The following is an 18,305-nucleotide window of genomic DNA, read 5'->3' on the forward strand; positions in this document are numbered from 1 at the left end:
CTTCTCTAAGACCCTCTAATTTGCGATTTTCCGCTTCTGTTAAGCTTCTGTTTCCTCGAGAAATCCGTTTAGGAAGTCCGAAATTCGATTCCGGTTCCATTTTATCGTATCCCAGGCATAATAATAGCTTTACATTCGCTATTTTCTTCTTCTTATTTTTTTTTCTATTTTTTGGTAACATTAAGCGATTTTTGTTGTCGTGAGCCGGTTCTGTGCGGAAGGGTATGACAGAGATTACTCCGGAGACGGTTAGTTCATTAAAAACAATTATTTCGACTGTTTTAACCATAATTTACGTAAACGATCGCGACACGAGAACTTCCCAAGGTGGTCACCCATCCTAGCTCTGCCATCGCGCTAGAACGTTTAACTTCATGGTTCTGATTGGGCGAGAGCAGTGCCGCGTAATTTCCATCGTCGACCGCTCCACACGTACTCGAGGGATATAAGAATAAACATCACTCAATGTTGGGAGCGATCATACCAGCACTAATGCACCGGATCCCATCAGAACTCCGAAGTTAAGCGTGCTTGGGCGAGACCAGTATTAAGATGGGTGACCCCCTGGGAAGTCCTCGTGTTGCACCATTTTTCGTGTTTTCTATTTTTGATTAGTTGTTGACAGACGATTTTTGGCTCAAATTATCTGAATTTGGATCGGGACCAGATAAGACGTGAAATCAACGTAGCTCGGGCACTGCCGAATTTGGACAAAATTGTAGCCTGATTTGATTTTAAACGGGTAAACGAACGAGACTCATTACTCCGCAACGAGGTGGCGAGATTTGAGCCGAATTCCTTCTCTAAGACCCTCTAATTTGCGATTTTCCGATTCTGTTAAGCTTTCATTTTCCGCGAGAAATCCGGTTAGGAAGTTCGAAATTCGATTCCGGTTCCATTTTATCGTATCTCAGGCTTAATAATAGATTTACATTCGCTATTTTCTTCTTCTTATTTTTTTTTTATTTTCTGGAAACATTTAGCAATTTTTTTTGTCGTGAGCCGGTTCTATGCGAAAGGGTATGACACAGATTACTTTAAAGACGGTTAACTCATTAAAAACAATAATTTCGACTGTTTTAGCCATAATTTACGGTCGTGACATGAGGACTTCCCAGGGAGGTCACCCATCCTAGCTCTGCCATCGCGCCAGAACGCTTAACTTCATGGTTTTGATTGGGCGAGAGCAGTGCCCGTTATGGACGTTGTCCATCGCCGCCCGCTCTACACGTACTCGAGGGATATAAGAAAAAAAATCCCACTCAATGTCGGGTGCGATCATACCGGCACTAATGCACCGGATCCCATCAAAACTCCGAAGTTAAGCGTGCTTGGGCGAGAGCAGTACTAGGATTGGTGACCCCCTGGGAAGTCCTCGTGTTGCACCCCTTTTCGTGTTTTTCTATTTTTGATTACTTGTTCACAGACGAATTTAGGATCAAATCATCTGAATGTCGATCGGGACCAGATAAGACATGTGAAATCAACGTAGCTCGGGCACTGTAGGATTTGGACAAAATTGTCGGCTAATTTGATTGTAAACGGGCAAACGAACAAGACTCATTACTCCGCAACGAGGTGGCGAGATTTTAGCCGAATTCCTTCTCTAAGACCATCTAATTTGTGATTCTCCGCTTCTGTTAAGCTTCCGTTTTCTCGAGAAATCCGTTTAGAAAATCCGAAATTCGATTCTGGTTCCATTTTATCGTATCCCAGGCATAATAATAGCTTAACATTCGCTATTTTATTTTTCTTTTTTTTTTTTCTATTTTTTGTGAATATTTAGCGATTTTTGTTGTCGTGAGCCAGTTCTGTGCGGAAGGGTATGACGGAGATTACTCCGGAGACAGTTAGTTCATTAAAAAAAATTATTTTCGACTGTTTATCCATAATTTACGTAAACGGTCGCGACACGAGGACTTCGAATTCCTTCTCTAAGACCCTCTAATTTACGAATTTCAGCTTCTGTTAAGCTTCCGTTTCCTCGAGAAATCCGCTTAGGAAGTTCGAAATTCGATTTCGCCTTCATTTTATCGTATCCCAGGCATAATAATAGCTTTACATTCGCTATTTTCTTCTTCTTATTTTTTTCTCTCTTTTATGGGAACATTTAGCGATTTTTGTTGTCATGAGCCGGTTCTGTGCGGAAGGGTATGACGGAGATTACTCCGGAAACAGTTAGTTCATAAAAAACAATTATTTCGACTGTTTTTGCCATAATTTACGTAAACGATCGCGACACGAGGACTTCCCAATAAGTTCACCCATCCTAGCTCTGCCATCGCGCCAGAACGCTTAACTTCATGGTTCTGATTGGGCGAGAGCAGTGCCGCGTGTTGTCCATCGCTGCCCGCTCCACACGTACTCGAGGGATATAAGATTAAACATCCCACTCAATGTCGGGTGCGATCATACCAGCACTAATGCACCGGATCCCATCAGAACTCCGAAGTTAAGCGTGTTTGGGCGAGACCAGTACTAGGATGGGTGACCCCCTGGGAAGTCCTCGTGTTGCATCCCTTTTCGTGTTTTTCTATTTTTGATTACTTGTTGACAGACGATTTTCGGCTCAAATCATCTGAATCTCGATCGAGACCAGATAAGACATGTGAAATCAACGTAGCTCGGGAACTGCCGGATTTTGACAAAGTTGTAGCCTAATTTGATTGTAAATGGGCAAACGAACGAGACTCATTACTCCGCAATGAGCTGGCGAGATTTTAGCCGAATTCCTTCTCTAATACCCTCTAATTTGCGATTTTCCGCTTCTGTTAAGCTTCCGTTTCCTCGAGAAATCCGCTTAGGAAGTTCGAAATTCGATTCCTGTTCCATTTTATCGTATCTCAGGCATAATAATAACTTTACATTCGCTATTTTTTTTTTCTTATTTTTTTTCTATTTTCTGGGAACATTTAGCAATTTTTATTGTCGTGAGCCGGTTCTGATTGGGCGAGAGCAGTGCCGCGTGTTGTCCATCGCCGCCTGCTCCACACATACTCGAGGGATATAAGAATAAAAATCCCACTCAATGTCGGGTGCGATCATACCAGCACTACTGCACCGGATCCCATCAGAACTCCGAAGTTAAGCGTGCTTGGACGAGAGCAGCACTAAGATGGGTGACCTCCTAGGAAGTTCTCGTGTTGCACCCTTTTTCGTGTTTTTCTATTTTTGATTACTTGTTGACAGACGATTTTTGGTTCAAATCATCTGAATCTCGATCAGGACCAGATAAGACATGTGAAATCAACGTAGCTCGGGCAGTGCAAGATTTGGACAAAATTAGAGCCTAATTTGATTGTAAACGGGCAAACGAACGAGATTCATTACTCCGCAATGAGCAGACGAGATTTTAGCCGAATTCCTTCTCTAAGACCCTCTAATTTGCGATTTTCCGCTTCTGTTAAGCTTTCGTTTAATCGAGAAATCAGCTTAGGAAGTTCGAAATTCGATTCCGGTTCCATTTTATCGTATCTCAGGCATAATAATAGCTTTACATTCGCTATTTTTTTCTTCTTATTTTTTTTCTATTTTCTGGTAACATTTAGCAATTTTTTTGTCGTGATCCGGTTCGTGCGGAATGGTATGACGCAGATTACTCTGGAGACGGTTAACTCATTAAAAACAATTATTTCGACTGTTTTAGCCATAATTTATGTAAACGGTTGCGACAAGAGGACTTCTCAAGGAGGTCACCCATCCTAGCTCCGCCATCGCACCAGAACGCTAACTTCATGGTTCCGATTGGGCGAGAGCAGTGCCGCGTGTTGTCCATCGCCGCCCGCTCCACACGTACTCGAGGGATATAAGAATAAAAATGCCATTGAATGTCGGGTGCGATCATACCAGCACAAATGCATCGGATCCCATCAGAACTCCGAAGTTAAGCGTGCTTGGGCGAAAGCAGTACTAGAATGTGTGACCCCCTGGGAAGTCCTCGTGTTGCACCCCTTTTCGTGTTTTTCTATTTTTGATTACTTAATGACAGACGATTTTCGGCTCAAATCATCTGAATCTCGATCGGAACCATATAAGACATGTGAAATCAACGTAGATCGGGCACGGCTTGATTTGGACAAAATTGTAGGCTAATTTGATTGTAAACGGGCAAACGATCGAGACTCAATACTCCGCAACGAGGTGGCGAGTATTAGCCGAATTCCTTCTCTAAGACCCTCTAATTTGCGATTTTCCGCTTCTGTTAAGCTTCTGTTTCCTCAAGAAATCCGCTTAGTAAGTTCATAATTCGATTCCGGTTCCATTTTATCGTATCCCAGGCATAATAATAGCTTTACATTCGCTATTTTCTTCTTCTTATTTTTTTCTATTTTCAGGGAACATTTTGCAATTTTTGTTGTCGTGAGCCTGTTCTGTGCGGAAGGATATGACGCAGATTATCCGAAGACGGTTTACTCATTAAAAACAATTATTTCGACTTTTTTAGCCATAATTTACGTAAACGGTCTTGAAACACGGACTTCCCAGGGAGTTCACCCATCCTAGCTCTGCCATCGCGTCAGAACGTTTAACTTCATGGTTCTGATTCGACGAGAGCAGTGCCGCGTGTTGTCCATCGTCGCCCGCTCCACACGTACTCGAGGGATATAAGAATAAACATCCCACTCAATGTTGGGTGTGATCATAACAGCACTAATGCACCGGATCCCTTCAGAACTCCGAAGTTAAGCGTGCTTGGGCGAGAGCAGTACTAGGATGGGTGACCCCCTCGGAAGTCCTCGTGTTGCATCCCTTTTCGTGTTTTTCTATTTTTCGTTACTTGTTGATAGACGATTTTCGGCTCAAATCATCTGAATCTCGGTCGGGAACAGATAATACATGTGAAATCAACCTAGCTTGGACACTGCCGGATTTGGACAAAATTGTAGCCTAATTTGATTGTAAACAGGCAAACGAACGAGACTCATTACTCCGCGAGGAGTTGACGAGATTTTAGCCGAATTCCTTCTCTAAGACCCTCTAATTTGCAATTTTCCGCTTCTGTTAAGCTTCCGTTTCCTCGAGAAATCCGCTAAGGAAGTTCGAAATTCGATCCTGGTTCCATTTTATCGTATCTCAGGCATAATAATAGATTTACATTCGCTATTTCCTTATTCTTATTTTTTTTTCTATTTTCTGGAAACATTTAGCGATTTTTGTTGTCGTGAGCCGGTACTGTGTGGAAGGGTATGACGCAGATTACTCCGAAGATGGTTAATTCATTAAAAACAATTATTTCGACTGTTTTATCTATAATTTACGTAAACGGTAGCGACACGAGGACTTTCGAGGGAGGTCACCCATCCTAGCCCTGTCATCGCGCCAGAACGCTTAACTTCATGGTTCTGATTGGGCGAGAGCAGTGCCGCGTGTTGTCCATCGCCGCCCGCTCCACGCGTACTCGAGGGTTATAAAAATAAAAATACCATTGAATGTCGGGTGCGATCATACCAGCACTAATGCACCGGATCCCATCAGAACTCCAAAGTTAAGCGTGCTTGGGCGAGAGTAGTAGTAGAATGGGTGACCCCCTGGGAAGTCCTCGTGTTGCACCTCTTTTCGTGTTTTTCTACTTTTGAATACTTGTTGACAAACGATTTTTGGCTCAAATCATCTGAATCTCGATCGGGACCAGATAATACATGTGAAATCAACGTAGCTCGGGAACTGCCGGATTTTGAAAAAATTGTAGCCTAATTTGATTGTAAACAGGCAAACGAACGAGACTCATTACTCCGCAATGAGCTGGCGAGATTTTAGCCGAATTCCTTCTCTAATACCCTATAATTTGCGATTTTTTTCTTCTGTTAAGCTTCCGTTTCCTCGAGAAATCTGCTTAGGAAGTTCGAAATTAAATTCCGGTTCCATTTTATCTTATCTCAGGCATAATAATAGCTTTACATTCGTTATTTTCTTATTCTTAATTTTTTTCTATATTCTAGAAACATTTAGCGATTTTTGTTGTCGTGAGCCGGTTCTGTGCGGAAGAGTATGACGCAGATTACTACGGAGACGGTTAACTCATTAAAAACAATTATTTCGACTGTTTTATCCATAATTTACGTAAACGGTCGCGACACGAGGACTTCCGAGGGAGGTCACCCATCCTAGCTAGCTCTGCCATCGCACCAGAACGCTTAACTTCATGGTTCTGATTGGGCGAGAGAAGTGCCGCGTGTTGTCCATCGCCGTCCGCTCCACATGTACTCGAGGGATATATGAATAAAAATCCCACTGAATGTCGAGTGCAATTATACCAGCACTAATGCACCGGATCCCATCATAACTCCGAATTTAAGCACGCTTTGGCGACAGCAGTACTAGGATGGGTGACCCATTAGGAAGTCCTCGTGTTGCACACCTTTTCGTGTTTTTCTATTTTTGATTACATCTTGACAGACGATTTTCGGCTCAAATCATCTGAATCTCGATCGGACCAAATAAAACATTCTTAGTTTTTTCTATTTTCTGGGAACATTTAGCGATTTTTGTTGTTGTGAGCCGGTTCTGTGCGGAAGGGTATGACGCAGATTACTCTGGAGACGGTTAACTAATTAAAAACAATTATTTCGACTGTTTTAGCCATAATTTAAGTAAATGATCGCGACAGGTGGACTTCCAAGGGAGGTCACCTATCCTAGCTCTTCCATCGCGCCAGAACGCTTAACTTCATGGTTCTGATTGAGCGAGAGCAGTGCCGCGTGTTTTCCATCGTCGTCCGCTCCACACGTACCCGAGGAATATAAGAATAAACATCCCAATCAATGTCGGTTGCGATCATACCAGCATTAATGCACTGGATCCCATCATAACTCCGAAGTTAAGCGTGCTTGGGCGAGTGCAGTACTAGGATGGGTGACCCCCTGGGAAGTCCTCGTGTTGCACCCCTTTTCGTTCGTGTTTTTCTATTTTTGATTACTTGTTGACAGATCATTTTCGGCTCAAATCATCTGAATCTCGATCGGGACCATATAAGACATGTGAAATCAACGTAGCTTGGGCACTGCCGGATTTTGACAAAATTGTAGCCTAATTTGATTGTAAACGGGCAAACGAACGAGACTCATTACTCCGCAATGAGCTGGCGAGATTTTAGCCGAATTCCTTCTCTAAGACACTCTGATTTGCGATTTTCCGCTTCTATTAAGCTTCCGTTTCCTCAAGAAATCCGCTTAGGAAGTTCGAAATTAAATTCTGGTTCCATTTTATCTTATCTCAGGCATAATAATAGCTTTACATTCGTTATTTTCTTATTCTTAATTTTTTTCTATTTTCTGGGAACATTTAGCGATTTTTGTTGTCGTGAGCCGGTTCTGTGCGGAAGGGTATGACGTAGATTACTCTGGAGACGGTTAACTCATTAAAAACAATTATTTCGACTGTTTTAGCCATAATTTACATAAACAATCGCGACACGAGGACTGCCCAGGGAGGTCACCCATCTTAGCTCTGTCATCGCGCCAGAACGCTTAACTTCAGGGTTCTGATTGGGCTTGAGAAGTGCCGAGTGTTGTCCATCGCCGCCCGCTCCGCACGTACTCGAGGGATAAAAGAATAAACATCCCACTCAATGTCGGGTGCGATCATACCAGCACTAATTCATCGGATCCCATCAGAACTCCGAAGTTAAGCGTGCTTGGGCGAGAGCAGTACTAGGATGGATAACCCCCTGGGAAGTCCTCGTGTTGCGCCCCTTTTCGTGTTTTTCTATTTTTTATTACTTGTTGAAAGACGATTTTTGGTTCAAATCATCTGAATCTCGATCAGGACCAGATAAGACATGTGAAATCAACGTAGCTCGGGCACTGCCGGATTTGGAAAAATTGTTGGCTAATTTTATTGTAAACGGGAAAAAGAACGAGACTCATTACTCCGCAACGAGGTGGCGAGATATTCGCCTAATTCCTTTTCTAAGTCCCTCTAATTTGAGATTTTTCGCTCCTATTAACTTTCCATTTTCTCGAGAAATCCGCTTAGAAAGTTCGAAATTCGATTCTGGTTTCATTTTATCGTATCCCAGGCATATTAATAACTTTACATTCGCTATTTTCTTCTTCTTAATTTTTTTTCTATTTTCTCGGAACATTTAGCGATTTTTGTCGTCGTGAGCCGGTTCTGGGCGGAAGGGTATGACGCAGATAACTCCGAAGACGGTTAACTCATTAAAAACAATTATTTCGACTGTTTTAGCCATAATTTACATAAACAATCGCGACACGAGGACTGCCCAGGAAGGTCACCCATCTTAGCTCTGCCATCGCGCCAGAACGCTTAACTTCAGGGTTCTGATTGGGCGAGAGCAGTGCCGCGTGTTGTCTATCCCCGCCCGCGCCACACGTACTCGAGGGATATAAGAATAAACATCCCACTCAATGTCGGGTGCGATCATACCAGCAATAATGCACCGGATCCCATCAAAACTCCGAAGTTAAGCGTGCTTTGGCGAGAGCAATACTAGGATTGGTGACCCCTTGGGAAGTCCTCGTATTGCACCCGTTTTCGTGTTTTTCTAATTTTGATTACTTGTTGACAGACAATTTTCGGCTCAAATCATCTGAATCTCGATCGAAACCAGATAAGACATGTGAAATCAATGTAGCTCGGGAACTGCCGGATTTTGAAAAAATTGTAGCCTAATTTGATTGTAAACGGGCAAACGAACGAGACTCATTACTCCGCAATGAGCTGGCAAGATTTTAGCCGAATTCCTTCTCTAAGACTCTAATTTGCGATTTTCCGCTTCTATTAAGCTTCCGTTTCCTCAAGAAATCCGCTTAGGAAGTTCGAAATTAAATTCCGGTTCCATTTTATCTTATCTCAGGCATAATAATAGCTTTACTTTCGTTATTTTCTTATTCTTAATTTTTTTCTATTTTCTGGGAACATTTAGCTATTTTTGTTGTCGTGAGCCGGTTCTGTGCGGAAGGATATGACGCAGATTACTCTGGAGACGGTTAACTCATTAAAAACAATTATTTCGACTGTTTTAGCCATAATTTACATAAACAATCGCGACACGAGGACTGCCCAGGGAGGTCACCCATCTTAGCTCTGCCATCGCGCCAGAACGCTTAACTTCAGGGTTCTGATTGGGCTTGAGCAGTGCCGAGTGTTGTCCATCGCCGCCCGCTCCACACGTACTCGAGGGATATAAGAATAAACATCCCACTCAATGTCGGGTGCGATCATACCAGCACTAATTCATCGGATCCCATCAGAACTCCGAAGTTAAGCGTGCTTGGGCGAGAGCAGTACTAGAATGGATAACCCCCTGGGAAGTCCTCGTGTTGCGCCCCTTTCCGTGTTTTTCTATTTTTTATTACTTGTTGACAGACGATTTTTGGTTCAAATCATCTGAATCTCGATCAGGACCAGATCAGACATGTGAAATCAACGTAGCTCGGGCACTGCCGGATTTGGAAAAATTGTTGGCTAATTTTATTGTAAACGGGAAAAAGAACGAGACTCATTACTCCGCAACGAGGTGGCGAGATATTCGCCTAATTCCTTTTCTAAGTCCCTCTAATTTGAGATTTTTCGCTCATGTTAAGTTTCCGTTTTCTCGAGAAATCCGTTTAGAAAGTTCGAAATTCGATTTTGGTTTCATTTTATCGTATCCCAGGCATATTAATAACTTTACATTCGCTATTTTCTTCTTCTTAATTTTTTTTCTATTTTCTAGGAACATTTAGCGATTTTTGTCGTCGTGAGCCGGTTCTGGGCGGAAGGGTATGACGCAGATAACTCCGAAGACGGTTAACTCATTAAAAACAATTATTTCGACTGTTTTAGCTATAATTTACGTAAACGGTCGCGACACGAGGACTTCCCAGGGAGGCCACCCATCCTAGCTCTGCCATCGCTCTAGAACGCTTAACTTCATGGTTCTTATTGGGCGAGAGCAGTGCCGCGTGTTGTCTATCCCCGCCCGCGCCACACGTACTCGAGGGATATAAGAATAAACATCCCACTCAATGTCGGGTGCGATCATACCAGCAATAATGCACCGGATCCCATCAAAACTCCGAAGTTAAGCGTGCTTTGGCGAGAGCAATACTAGGATTGGTGACCCCCTGGGAAGTCCTCGTGTTGCACTCCTTTTCGTGTTTTTCTAATTTTGATTACTTGTTGACAGACAATTTTCGGCTCAAATCATCTGAATCTCGATCGAGACCAGATAAGACATGTGAAATCAATGTAGCTCGGGAACTGCCGGATTTTGAAAAAATTGTAGCCCAATTTGATTGTAAATAGGCAAACGAACGAGACTCATTACTCCGCAATGAGTTGGCGAGATTTTAGCCGAATTCCTTCTCTAATACCCTATAATTTGCGATTTTTTTCTTCTGTAAAGCTTCCGTTTCCTCGAGAAATCCGCTTAGGAAGTTCGAAATTAAATTCCGGTTCCATTTTATCTTATCTCAGGCATAATAATAGCTTTACATTCGTTATTTTCTTATTCTTAATTTTTTTCTATTTTCTAGGAACATTTAGCGATTTTTGTTGTCGTGAGCCGGTTCTGTGCGGAAGAGTATGACGCAGATTACTCCGGAGACGGTTAACTCATTAAAAACAATTATTTCGACTGTTTTATCCATAATTTACGTAAACGGTCGCGACACGAGGACTTCCGAGGGAGGTCACCCATCCTAGCTCTGCCATCGCACCAGAACGCTTAACCTCATGGTTCTGATTGGGCGAGAGAAGTGCCGCGTGTTGTCCATCGCCGTCCGCTCCACATGTACTCGAGGGATATAAGAATAAAAATCCCACTGAATGTCGAGTGCGATTATACCAGCACTAATGCACCGGATCCCATCATAACTCCGAATTTAAGCACGCTTTGGCGACAGCAGTACTAGGATGGGTGACCCATTAGGAAGTCCTCGTGTTGCACACCTTTTCGTGTTTTTCTATTTTTGATTACATGTTGACAGACGATTTTCGGCTCAAATCATCTGAATCTCGATCGGACCAAATAAAACATTCTTATTTTTTTCTATTTTCTGGGAACATTTAGCGATTTTTGTTGTTGTGAGCCGGTTCTGTGCGGAAGGATATGACGCAGATTACTCTGGAGACGGTTAACTAATTAAAAACAATTATTTCGACTGTTTTAGCCATAATTTAAGTAAACGATCGCGACAGGAGGACTTCCAAGGGAGGTCACCTATCTTAGCTCTTCCATCGTGCAAGAACGCTTAACTTCATGGTTCTGATTGAGCGAGAGGAGTGCCGCGTGTTTTCCATCGCCGTCCGCTCCACACATACCCGAGGGATATAAGAATAAACATCCCAATCAATGTCGGGTGCGATCATACCAGCACTAATGCACTAGATCCCATCATAACTCCGAAGTTAAGCGTGCTTGGGCGAGAGTAGTACTAGGATGGGTGACCCCCTGGGAAGTCCTCGTGTTGCACCTTTTTTCGTGTTTTTCTATTTTTGATTACTTGTTGACAGACAATTTTCGGCTCAAATCATCTGAATCTCGATCGGGACCATATAAGACATGTGAAATCAACGTAGCTTGGGCACTGCCGGATTTTGACAAAATTGTAGCCTAATTTGATTGTATACGGGCAAACGAACGAGACTCATTACTCCGCAATGAGCTGGCTAGAATTTAGTCGAATTCCTTCTCTAAGACTCTCTAATTTGCGATTTTCCGCTTCTATTAAGCTTCCGTTTCCTCAAGAAATCCGCTTAGGAAGTTCGAAATTAAATTCCGGTTCCATTTTATCTTATCTCAGGCATAATAATAGCTTTACATTCGTTATTTTCTTATTCTTAATTTTTTTCTATTTTCTGGGAACATTTATCGATTTTTGTTGTCGTGAGCCGGTTCTGTGCGGAAGGGTATGACGCAGATTACTCTGGAGACGGTTAACTCATTAAAAACAATTATTTCGACGGTTTTAGCCATAATTTACATAAACAATCGCGACACGAGGACTGCCCAGGGAAGTCACCCATCTTAGCTCTGCCATCGCGCCAGAACGCTTAACTTCAGGGTTCTGATTGGGCTTGAGCAGTGCCGAGTGTTGTCCATCGCCGCCCGCTCCACACGTACTCGAGGGATATAAGAATAAACATCCCACTCAATGTCGGGTGTGATCATACCAGCACTAATTCATCGGATCCCATCAGAACTCCGAAGTTAAGCGTGCTTGGGCGAGAGCAATACTAGGATGGGTAACCCCCTGGGAAGTCCTCGTGTTGCGACCCTTTTCGTGTTTTTCTATTTTTTATTACTTGTTGACAGACGATTTTCGGCTCAAATCAACTTAATCTCGATCGGGACCAGATAAGACATGTGAAATCAACGTAGCTCGGGCACTGCCGGATTTGGACAAAATTGTAGCCTAATTTGATTGTAAACGGGCAAACGAACGAGACTCATTACTCCGCAACGGGGTGGCGAGATTTTAGCCGAATTCCTTCTCTAAGACCCTCTAATTTGCGATTTTCCGCTTCTGTTAAGCTGCCGTTTCCTCGAGAAATTCGCTTAGGAAGTCCGAAATTCGATTTCGGTTCCATTTTATTGTATCCCAGGCATAATAATAGCTTTACGTTCTCTATTTTCTTCTTCTGTTTTTTTTTCTATTTTCTGGGAACATTTAGAGATTTTTGTTGTCGTTAGCCAGTTCTGTGCGGAAGGGTATGACGCAGATTACTCCGGAGACGATTAACTCATTAAAAACAATTATTTCGACTGTTTTAATCAAAATTTATGTAAACGGTCGCGACACGAGGACTGCCAGGGAGGTCACCCATCCTAGCTCTGCCATCGCGCCAGAACGCTTAACTTCAGGGTTCTGATTGGGCTTGAGCAGTGCCGAGTGTTGTCCATCGCCGCCCTGCTCCACACGTACTCGAGGGATATAAGAATTAACATCCCACTCAATGTCGGGTGCGATCATACCAGTACTAATGCACCGGATCCATACCAGTACTAATGCACCATGAGAGAAATCGTTGCCATAAATTGAAACATTTATTAACCTGTGAGGATATGGAGTTGAGACTCTTACTAGGAATTTCTGAAGGTCGTGTACATTTAACTACCTGAAATAAGCTTTGAATTGATCATCTCAAATTATTTCATAAATTATAATTATGATGATCTTGATATAACTTTGACAGTTTTCAAATTTAATTTAAACACTTAGATAGTTTTGATTACATTTCTATTTAAATTAATCAATATGTTTTGTATTGCTATTAACGCTTAAATTGCTAGGGACTAGCAATAAACTGGTTGGAAGGTGTGATAAACATAAAAATTGTACATTAATTAAATGTTTTATAATATAAATATATAGTTTTTGTTTTATTAAATGTTTAAATATTATATGTTTTATAATAAATTGTATAAAATATAAGTTGTTGTGTAATTACAAGTTTTTACTATTTTTACAGGTTCGATAAAACAAGAATAAACTTGGCGTTGCAAATGGGATTAAGATGATTCTTGGACCTGTAAAAAGTTGATGTTAATATCTACAATATTGGTGTCAAGCATGAGATAAAAATCCTCTCACAATTGGGATCAAATTAAGCCACAAATAAAGTTACCAAAGGAGTGACAGTTTTACCATACTCTAGTATTTTGACCATATCTCTCAAATTACTTGGTCAAATGATTTTAAAAAAATACCACAACTAGACAACTCAATTATCCACATGTTTCTTTTTATATGAAGAAGCAAATTCCAAGAAGAAGATTTTCAAAAGTGATGTGTAATATAATATAATATCTTGGAACACCAATGAAGACTTTTATGTAAAAAAATAATATTTTATTTGTGGTTGTCTCCCCAAATTTGGCTATAAATAGGGGTGCATTGTAATGTATTGAGATATCCCTCATTCTATGAACAAACCTTTGAGTTCATAATATTTCTCTCTATATTTTTCCTTTATTTCTTCATTTAAATATAATTAGCATGATAATTTCATATTCAAAGTTTTACACTTTGAATAATGAATAGCTACTTCCTAAAGTTGAGATGAAAATGTGAAACTCTTGGCATGATAATAAGGTTACTAAAAGGTAAGAATTTATGTTTTATATTATTTAATCATTATTTATTGTTTATGTTATATTTATTTCTTTAAGCATTTTTATACCATACTTATAAGTGGGAGTTTTGATTTATTGTTGCTATATGTTACACTAAATTCTTGGAACCATTTAAATGTTAGTTTGGTATTACCAACCATTTAAAGTGGATGCCTTGATTTATTATATATGAATATATTATAATATTAATTTCTTGGTACCATTTAGATGTTAGTTTGGTTTTACCAACCATTTAAAGTGGGAACCTTGATTTACTATATATAAATATATCATAATATTAATTTCTTGGTACCATTTAAATGTTAGTTTGGTTTTACCAACCATTTAAAGTGGGAACCTTGATTTAGTGTTTACAAATATATATAGCACAATAAATACTTGACCACATTTATAAGTTTTAGTATATATTATATACTTATAAGATAATAATATATAACATAATATAAATATGATTATTTAATATATTGGAACCATTTTATTAAGTGGGTTTCAATATTGTTCGTTAATGTTAACTTTATTAAAATACCAAGAGTGGATCCTTTAATCTCAACTACTTAAATTAAAATTTGAACAATTAAAATTTACCCATTAAAGATTCAAACAATTAAAATTAAAAAGAAACAAAAAACAAAAACAAAACAAAAAGACATTGTAGTGGACTTGTAATTACCTTAGCTTCCCTGTGGATACGATATTCGGACTCACCGAATTATACTACTTGTGGACAACCTGCTCTTGGGAGTGCAACAATCAAAGTCGCAACAAGTTTTTGGCGCCGTTGCCGGGGAAGTATAATTTAATTTCAAGTCTATTTAATTTTGTTTATAGTTTATTTTTCTTTATTTAAATTTTTATTGCTTTTGTGTGTTTTTATTTTTTTTGCATTTACATTTGCATGAGCATTTGGTCACGTACACTTAGTGGTCGACTCATTCGAAATAACCCTTTATTTTTACAAAACATGGCGTAAGAACCCATCCAAGAAAATGAAGATGAAATTCAATCTCAACATGATCATGATAGACGAAGAACACTTAGAGATCACATGAATCCTACACGTACTAGTGCACCTTCATGTCTAATTTTTCCCCCTGATGCATCTCATTTCAATTTTAAGCCTGGTATTATCCAACTTTTACCCAATTTTCATGGCTTAGATTCTGAAAATCCATACATGCATTTACGAGAGTTTGAAGAAGTGTGCAACACATATAATGATCTAAATTGTAGCATGAACACCATTCGACTTAAGCTTTTTCCTTTTTCTTTAAAAGATAAAGCTAAAACTTGGCTACAAAATCTTAGATCGGGATCCATTCGAACTTGGGATGAATTGCAACAACAATTTTTGAAAAAGTTTTTTCCATCTCATAGAACAGATTCTTTCAAAAGGCAAATCATTACTTTCACTCAAAAACAAGGAGAAACTTTTTATCAGTGTTGGGATAGATACAAAGAATTGCTTAATCTTTGTCCACATCATGGTTTTGAAATTTGGAGAGTTGTTTCTCAATTTTATGAAGGCTTAACACCTAAAGATAGGCAAATGGTTGAATTTATGTGTAATGGAACATTTGAAGATAAAGATCCAAATGAGGCAATTGAGTATCTCGATTTATTAGCTGAAAATGCTCAAAATTGGGACACTATAGGTACAATCGAACCATCAAACAAGATTCAATCTCCTACATCTGGTGGAGGTATGTACACTCTCAAAGATGAACATGATCTTCAAGCTAGATTTACATCTTTGGCAAGAAAAGTTGAGGCACTTGAATTGAAAAAGAATGGTCAATTAAAATCTGTTCAAGAAATTGCGTGTCACATCTGTGATACAAGTGATCATTTTACAAAAGATTGTCCCACTTTGCCCTCTTTTAAAGAATGTCTCCATGAACAAGCCAATGTTTTGAACAATTTCAAAAGGCCAAATTTTGAACCATTTTCTCAAAATTACAATCCAGGTTGGCGAAATCATCCAAATTTTAGTTGGAGGAATGATAATGCTGCATAATTTTCACAACCACATTTCCAAAATCAACAAAATTTTCAAAATTATGCACCTTATGTTCCTCCACCTAAAAGAAATTTGGAAGATACATTGAATTCTTTCATTGCAAAGCAAGAGTCTATCAATACTCAAACTGCTCAAACCATGACAGATTTGAAAGATACTCTTGCTAAATTTGCATATGCACTTAATGTTCATGAAAAAGGTAAATTTCCTTCACAACCTCTGCCTAATCCCAAGGATCATCATTCACAAACTGGAACTTCTGGAACTCAACCGATGGATCAGGTAAAATCTGTTATTACCCTTCGAAGTGGTAAGGTTGTGGAAAAATCCATTCTTGAACCTTGTGAAGATGATGATAAATCAACTTCAAAGGGTAAGGAAGTGGAACCCATAACTTGCGAAGAGGAGGTTCAACAAACAGTGTCACCACCATTCCCTCATGCATTGAAAAATACAAAAAAATCAAATTTGAATTCTGATATATATGATATTTTTAAACAAGTAAAAGTTAATATTCCTTTATTAGATGCAATAAAACAGGTACCATTATATGCCAAATTTTTGAAAGACTTGTGCACTGTGAAAAGAAAATTGAATGTGAAAAAGAAAGCATTTTTAGCCGAACAAGTAAGTTCAATCATTCAAAATAATAATACTTTGAAATACAAAGACCCTGGTTGTCCTACTATTTCATGTATTATTGGATAACGAAAGATTAAAAAAGCCTTGCTTGATCTTGGAGCTAGTGTGAATTTACTTCCATATTCAGTTTATCAAGAACTCAATCTAGGCGAGTTAAAATCAACTTCGGTAACACTTTTACTTGCCGATAGATATGTTAAAGTGCCAAGAGGTATGATAGAAGACGTATTGGTCCAAGTTGATAACTTTGTATATCCTGTCGATTTCATAGTTTTAGATACACAACCTATCAAAGCTTGTAATGCAATTCCTGTAATTCTGGGTCGTCCATTTTTAGCAACTTCTAATGCCCTTATAAATTGCAGGAATGGAATAATGAAGTTGTCATTTGGTAACATGACCTTGGAGCTCAATGTTTTTAATCTTTGTAAGCAACCACATGACAAAGGAGATGAAAGTGAAGATGAAAATCTTATTGAAACTCTTGTGGAAGAAAACATTCAAGAAGGTAGTATTCGTGATCAATTAGATATTTGTTCAATTGAAATTGTTAAAGAAAATATTGAAATTGATCTTGATGATTTTATCAGGTATCACTCGTTACCAGGATCAGAGAAAGAATTTGATGCAAAATATGAGAACAAAGACGAACCACCCATATTGGAGTTAAAACCCTTGCCAGAAGAATTGAAGTATGCATTTCTTGGAGAAGATGAAACATATCCAGTGGTAATTTCTTCCAAACTAGAAAGTGATCAAGAAGGTAAATTAGTTGATATGCTTAAAAGACATAAAAATGCAATTGGTTGGACACTAAAAGATCTCAAGGGCATTAATCCACTAATTTGCACACACAAAATTCATTTAGAAGAAAATGCTAAAACATCTCAACAACCACAAAGGAGATTAAATCCACTCATGAAAGATGTTGTGAAAACTGAAGTTCTCAAACTACTTGATGTTGGGATTATCTACCCTATTTCTGATAGTAAGTGGGTAAGCCCAACACAAGTAGTTCCAAAAAAATCTGGCATCACAGTGATAAAAAATGAAAAAAGGTGAATTGTTAACAAGTCGAGTCCCATCTAGTTGGCGGATGTGTATTGCTTATAGAAAATTAAATGACGCCACTGGAAAAGATCATTTTCCATTACCATTTTTGGATCAAATTTTAGAAAGAGTAGCAGGTCATCCATACTACTGTTTTCTTGATGGATATTCAGGTTATTATCAAATTCCCATTGCACTCGAAGATCAAGAAAAAACTACATTCACATGTCCTTTTGGAACATTTGCATTCAGAAGGATGCCATTTGGTTTATGCAATGCCCCAGCAACATTTCAAAGATGTATGCTAAGCATTTTTTGCGACATGGTTGAAAATTGTTTGGAAATTTTCATGGATGATTTAACTGTCTTTGGGAATACATTTGATAATTGTCTTGAAAATTTGGAAAAAGTTTTAAAAAGATGCGTGGAAAAAGGTCTTATTTTAAATTGGGAAAAATGTCATTACATGATTACTTCTGGAATTGTTTTGGGACATGTCGTGTCATCTCATGG

At 39.4% G+C, this 18,305-nt stretch overlaps 14 non-coding genes and 3 pseudogenes across 14 annotated transcripts; 16 read left to right on the top strand and 1 right to left on the bottom strand.

Annotated features, from left to right (window-relative positions):
* The first annotated feature begins 470 nt into the window (after positions 1-470).
* LOC142515272 (5S ribosomal RNA) lies at positions 471-589 on the top strand. Its single transcript, XR_012811126.1, has one exon. It is a non-coding gene; the product is annotated as a 5S ribosomal RNA (ribosomal RNA).
* A 681-nt stretch (positions 590-1,270) lies between these two features.
* On the top strand, positions 1,271-1,389 carry LOC142514820 (5S ribosomal RNA). The gene has a single exon (XR_012810697.1). It is a non-coding gene; the product is annotated as a 5S ribosomal RNA (ribosomal RNA).
* Positions 1,390-2,401: 1,012 nt separating this feature from the next.
* Positions 2,402-2,520, top strand: LOC142512887 (5S ribosomal RNA). Its single transcript, XR_012808885.1, has one exon. It is a non-coding gene; the product is annotated as a 5S ribosomal RNA (ribosomal RNA).
* Positions 2,521-3,033: 513 nt separating this feature from the next.
* Positions 3,034-3,152, top strand: LOC142515442 (5S ribosomal RNA). Its single transcript, XR_012811288.1, has one exon. It is a non-coding gene; the product is annotated as a 5S ribosomal RNA (ribosomal RNA).
* A 680-nt stretch (positions 3,153-3,832) lies between these two features.
* LOC142517104 (5S ribosomal RNA) lies at positions 3,833-3,951 on the top strand. Its single transcript, XR_012812864.1, has one exon. It is a non-coding gene; the product is annotated as a 5S ribosomal RNA (ribosomal RNA).
* Positions 3,952-4,631: 680 nt separating this feature from the next.
* LOC142516195 (5S ribosomal RNA) lies at positions 4,632-4,750 on the top strand. Its single transcript, XR_012812002.1, has one exon. It is a non-coding gene; the product is annotated as a 5S ribosomal RNA (ribosomal RNA).
* Positions 4,751-5,434: 684 nt separating this feature from the next.
* Positions 5,435-5,553, top strand: LOC142513563 (5S ribosomal RNA). The gene has a single exon (XR_012809503.1). It is a non-coding gene; the product is annotated as a 5S ribosomal RNA (ribosomal RNA).
* Positions 5,554-6,240: 687 nt separating this feature from the next.
* On the top strand, positions 6,241-6,359 carry LOC142512626 (5S ribosomal RNA; annotated as a pseudogene).
* A 407-nt stretch (positions 6,360-6,766) lies between these two features.
* LOC142516673 (5S ribosomal RNA) lies at positions 6,767-6,885 on the top strand. The gene has a single exon (XR_012812456.1). It is a non-coding gene; the product is annotated as a 5S ribosomal RNA (ribosomal RNA).
* Positions 6,886-7,572: 687 nt separating this feature from the next.
* LOC142515295 (5S ribosomal RNA) lies at positions 7,573-7,691 on the top strand. The gene has a single exon (XR_012811149.1). It is a non-coding gene; the product is annotated as a 5S ribosomal RNA (ribosomal RNA).
* Positions 7,692-8,374: 683 nt separating this feature from the next.
* LOC142510571 (5S ribosomal RNA) lies at positions 8,375-8,493 on the top strand (annotated as a pseudogene).
* A 681-nt stretch (positions 8,494-9,174) lies between these two features.
* Positions 9,175-9,293, top strand: LOC142516054 (5S ribosomal RNA). Its single transcript, XR_012811869.1, has one exon. It is a non-coding gene; the product is annotated as a 5S ribosomal RNA (ribosomal RNA).
* Positions 9,294-9,976: 683 nt separating this feature from the next.
* Positions 9,977-10,095, top strand: LOC142509864 (5S ribosomal RNA). Its single transcript, XR_012808012.1, has one exon. It is a non-coding gene; the product is annotated as a 5S ribosomal RNA (ribosomal RNA).
* Positions 10,096-10,778: 683 nt separating this feature from the next.
* On the top strand, positions 10,779-10,897 carry LOC142512590 (5S ribosomal RNA; annotated as a pseudogene).
* A 407-nt stretch (positions 10,898-11,304) lies between these two features.
* Positions 11,305-11,423, top strand: LOC142515527 (5S ribosomal RNA). Its single transcript, XR_012811370.1, has one exon. It is a non-coding gene; the product is annotated as a 5S ribosomal RNA (ribosomal RNA).
* Positions 11,424-12,106: 683 nt separating this feature from the next.
* On the top strand, positions 12,107-12,225 carry LOC142506614 (5S ribosomal RNA). The gene has a single exon (XR_012804901.1). It is a non-coding gene; the product is annotated as a 5S ribosomal RNA (ribosomal RNA).
* Positions 12,226-15,462: 3,237 nt separating this feature from the next.
* LOC142513039 (small nucleolar RNA R71) lies at positions 15,463-15,571 on the bottom strand. Its single transcript, XR_012809006.1, has one exon. It is a non-coding gene; the product is annotated as a small nucleolar RNA R71 (small nucleolar RNA).
* Positions 15,572-18,305: the final 2,734 nt, after the last annotated feature.

Source organism: Primulina tabacum, chromosome 10 (assembly GCF_025594145.1).
Source record: "Primulina tabacum isolate GXHZ01 chromosome 10, ASM2559414v2, whole genome shotgun sequence".
Lineage (NCBI taxonomy): Eukaryota > Viridiplantae > Streptophyta > Magnoliopsida > Lamiales > Gesneriaceae > Primulina > Primulina tabacum.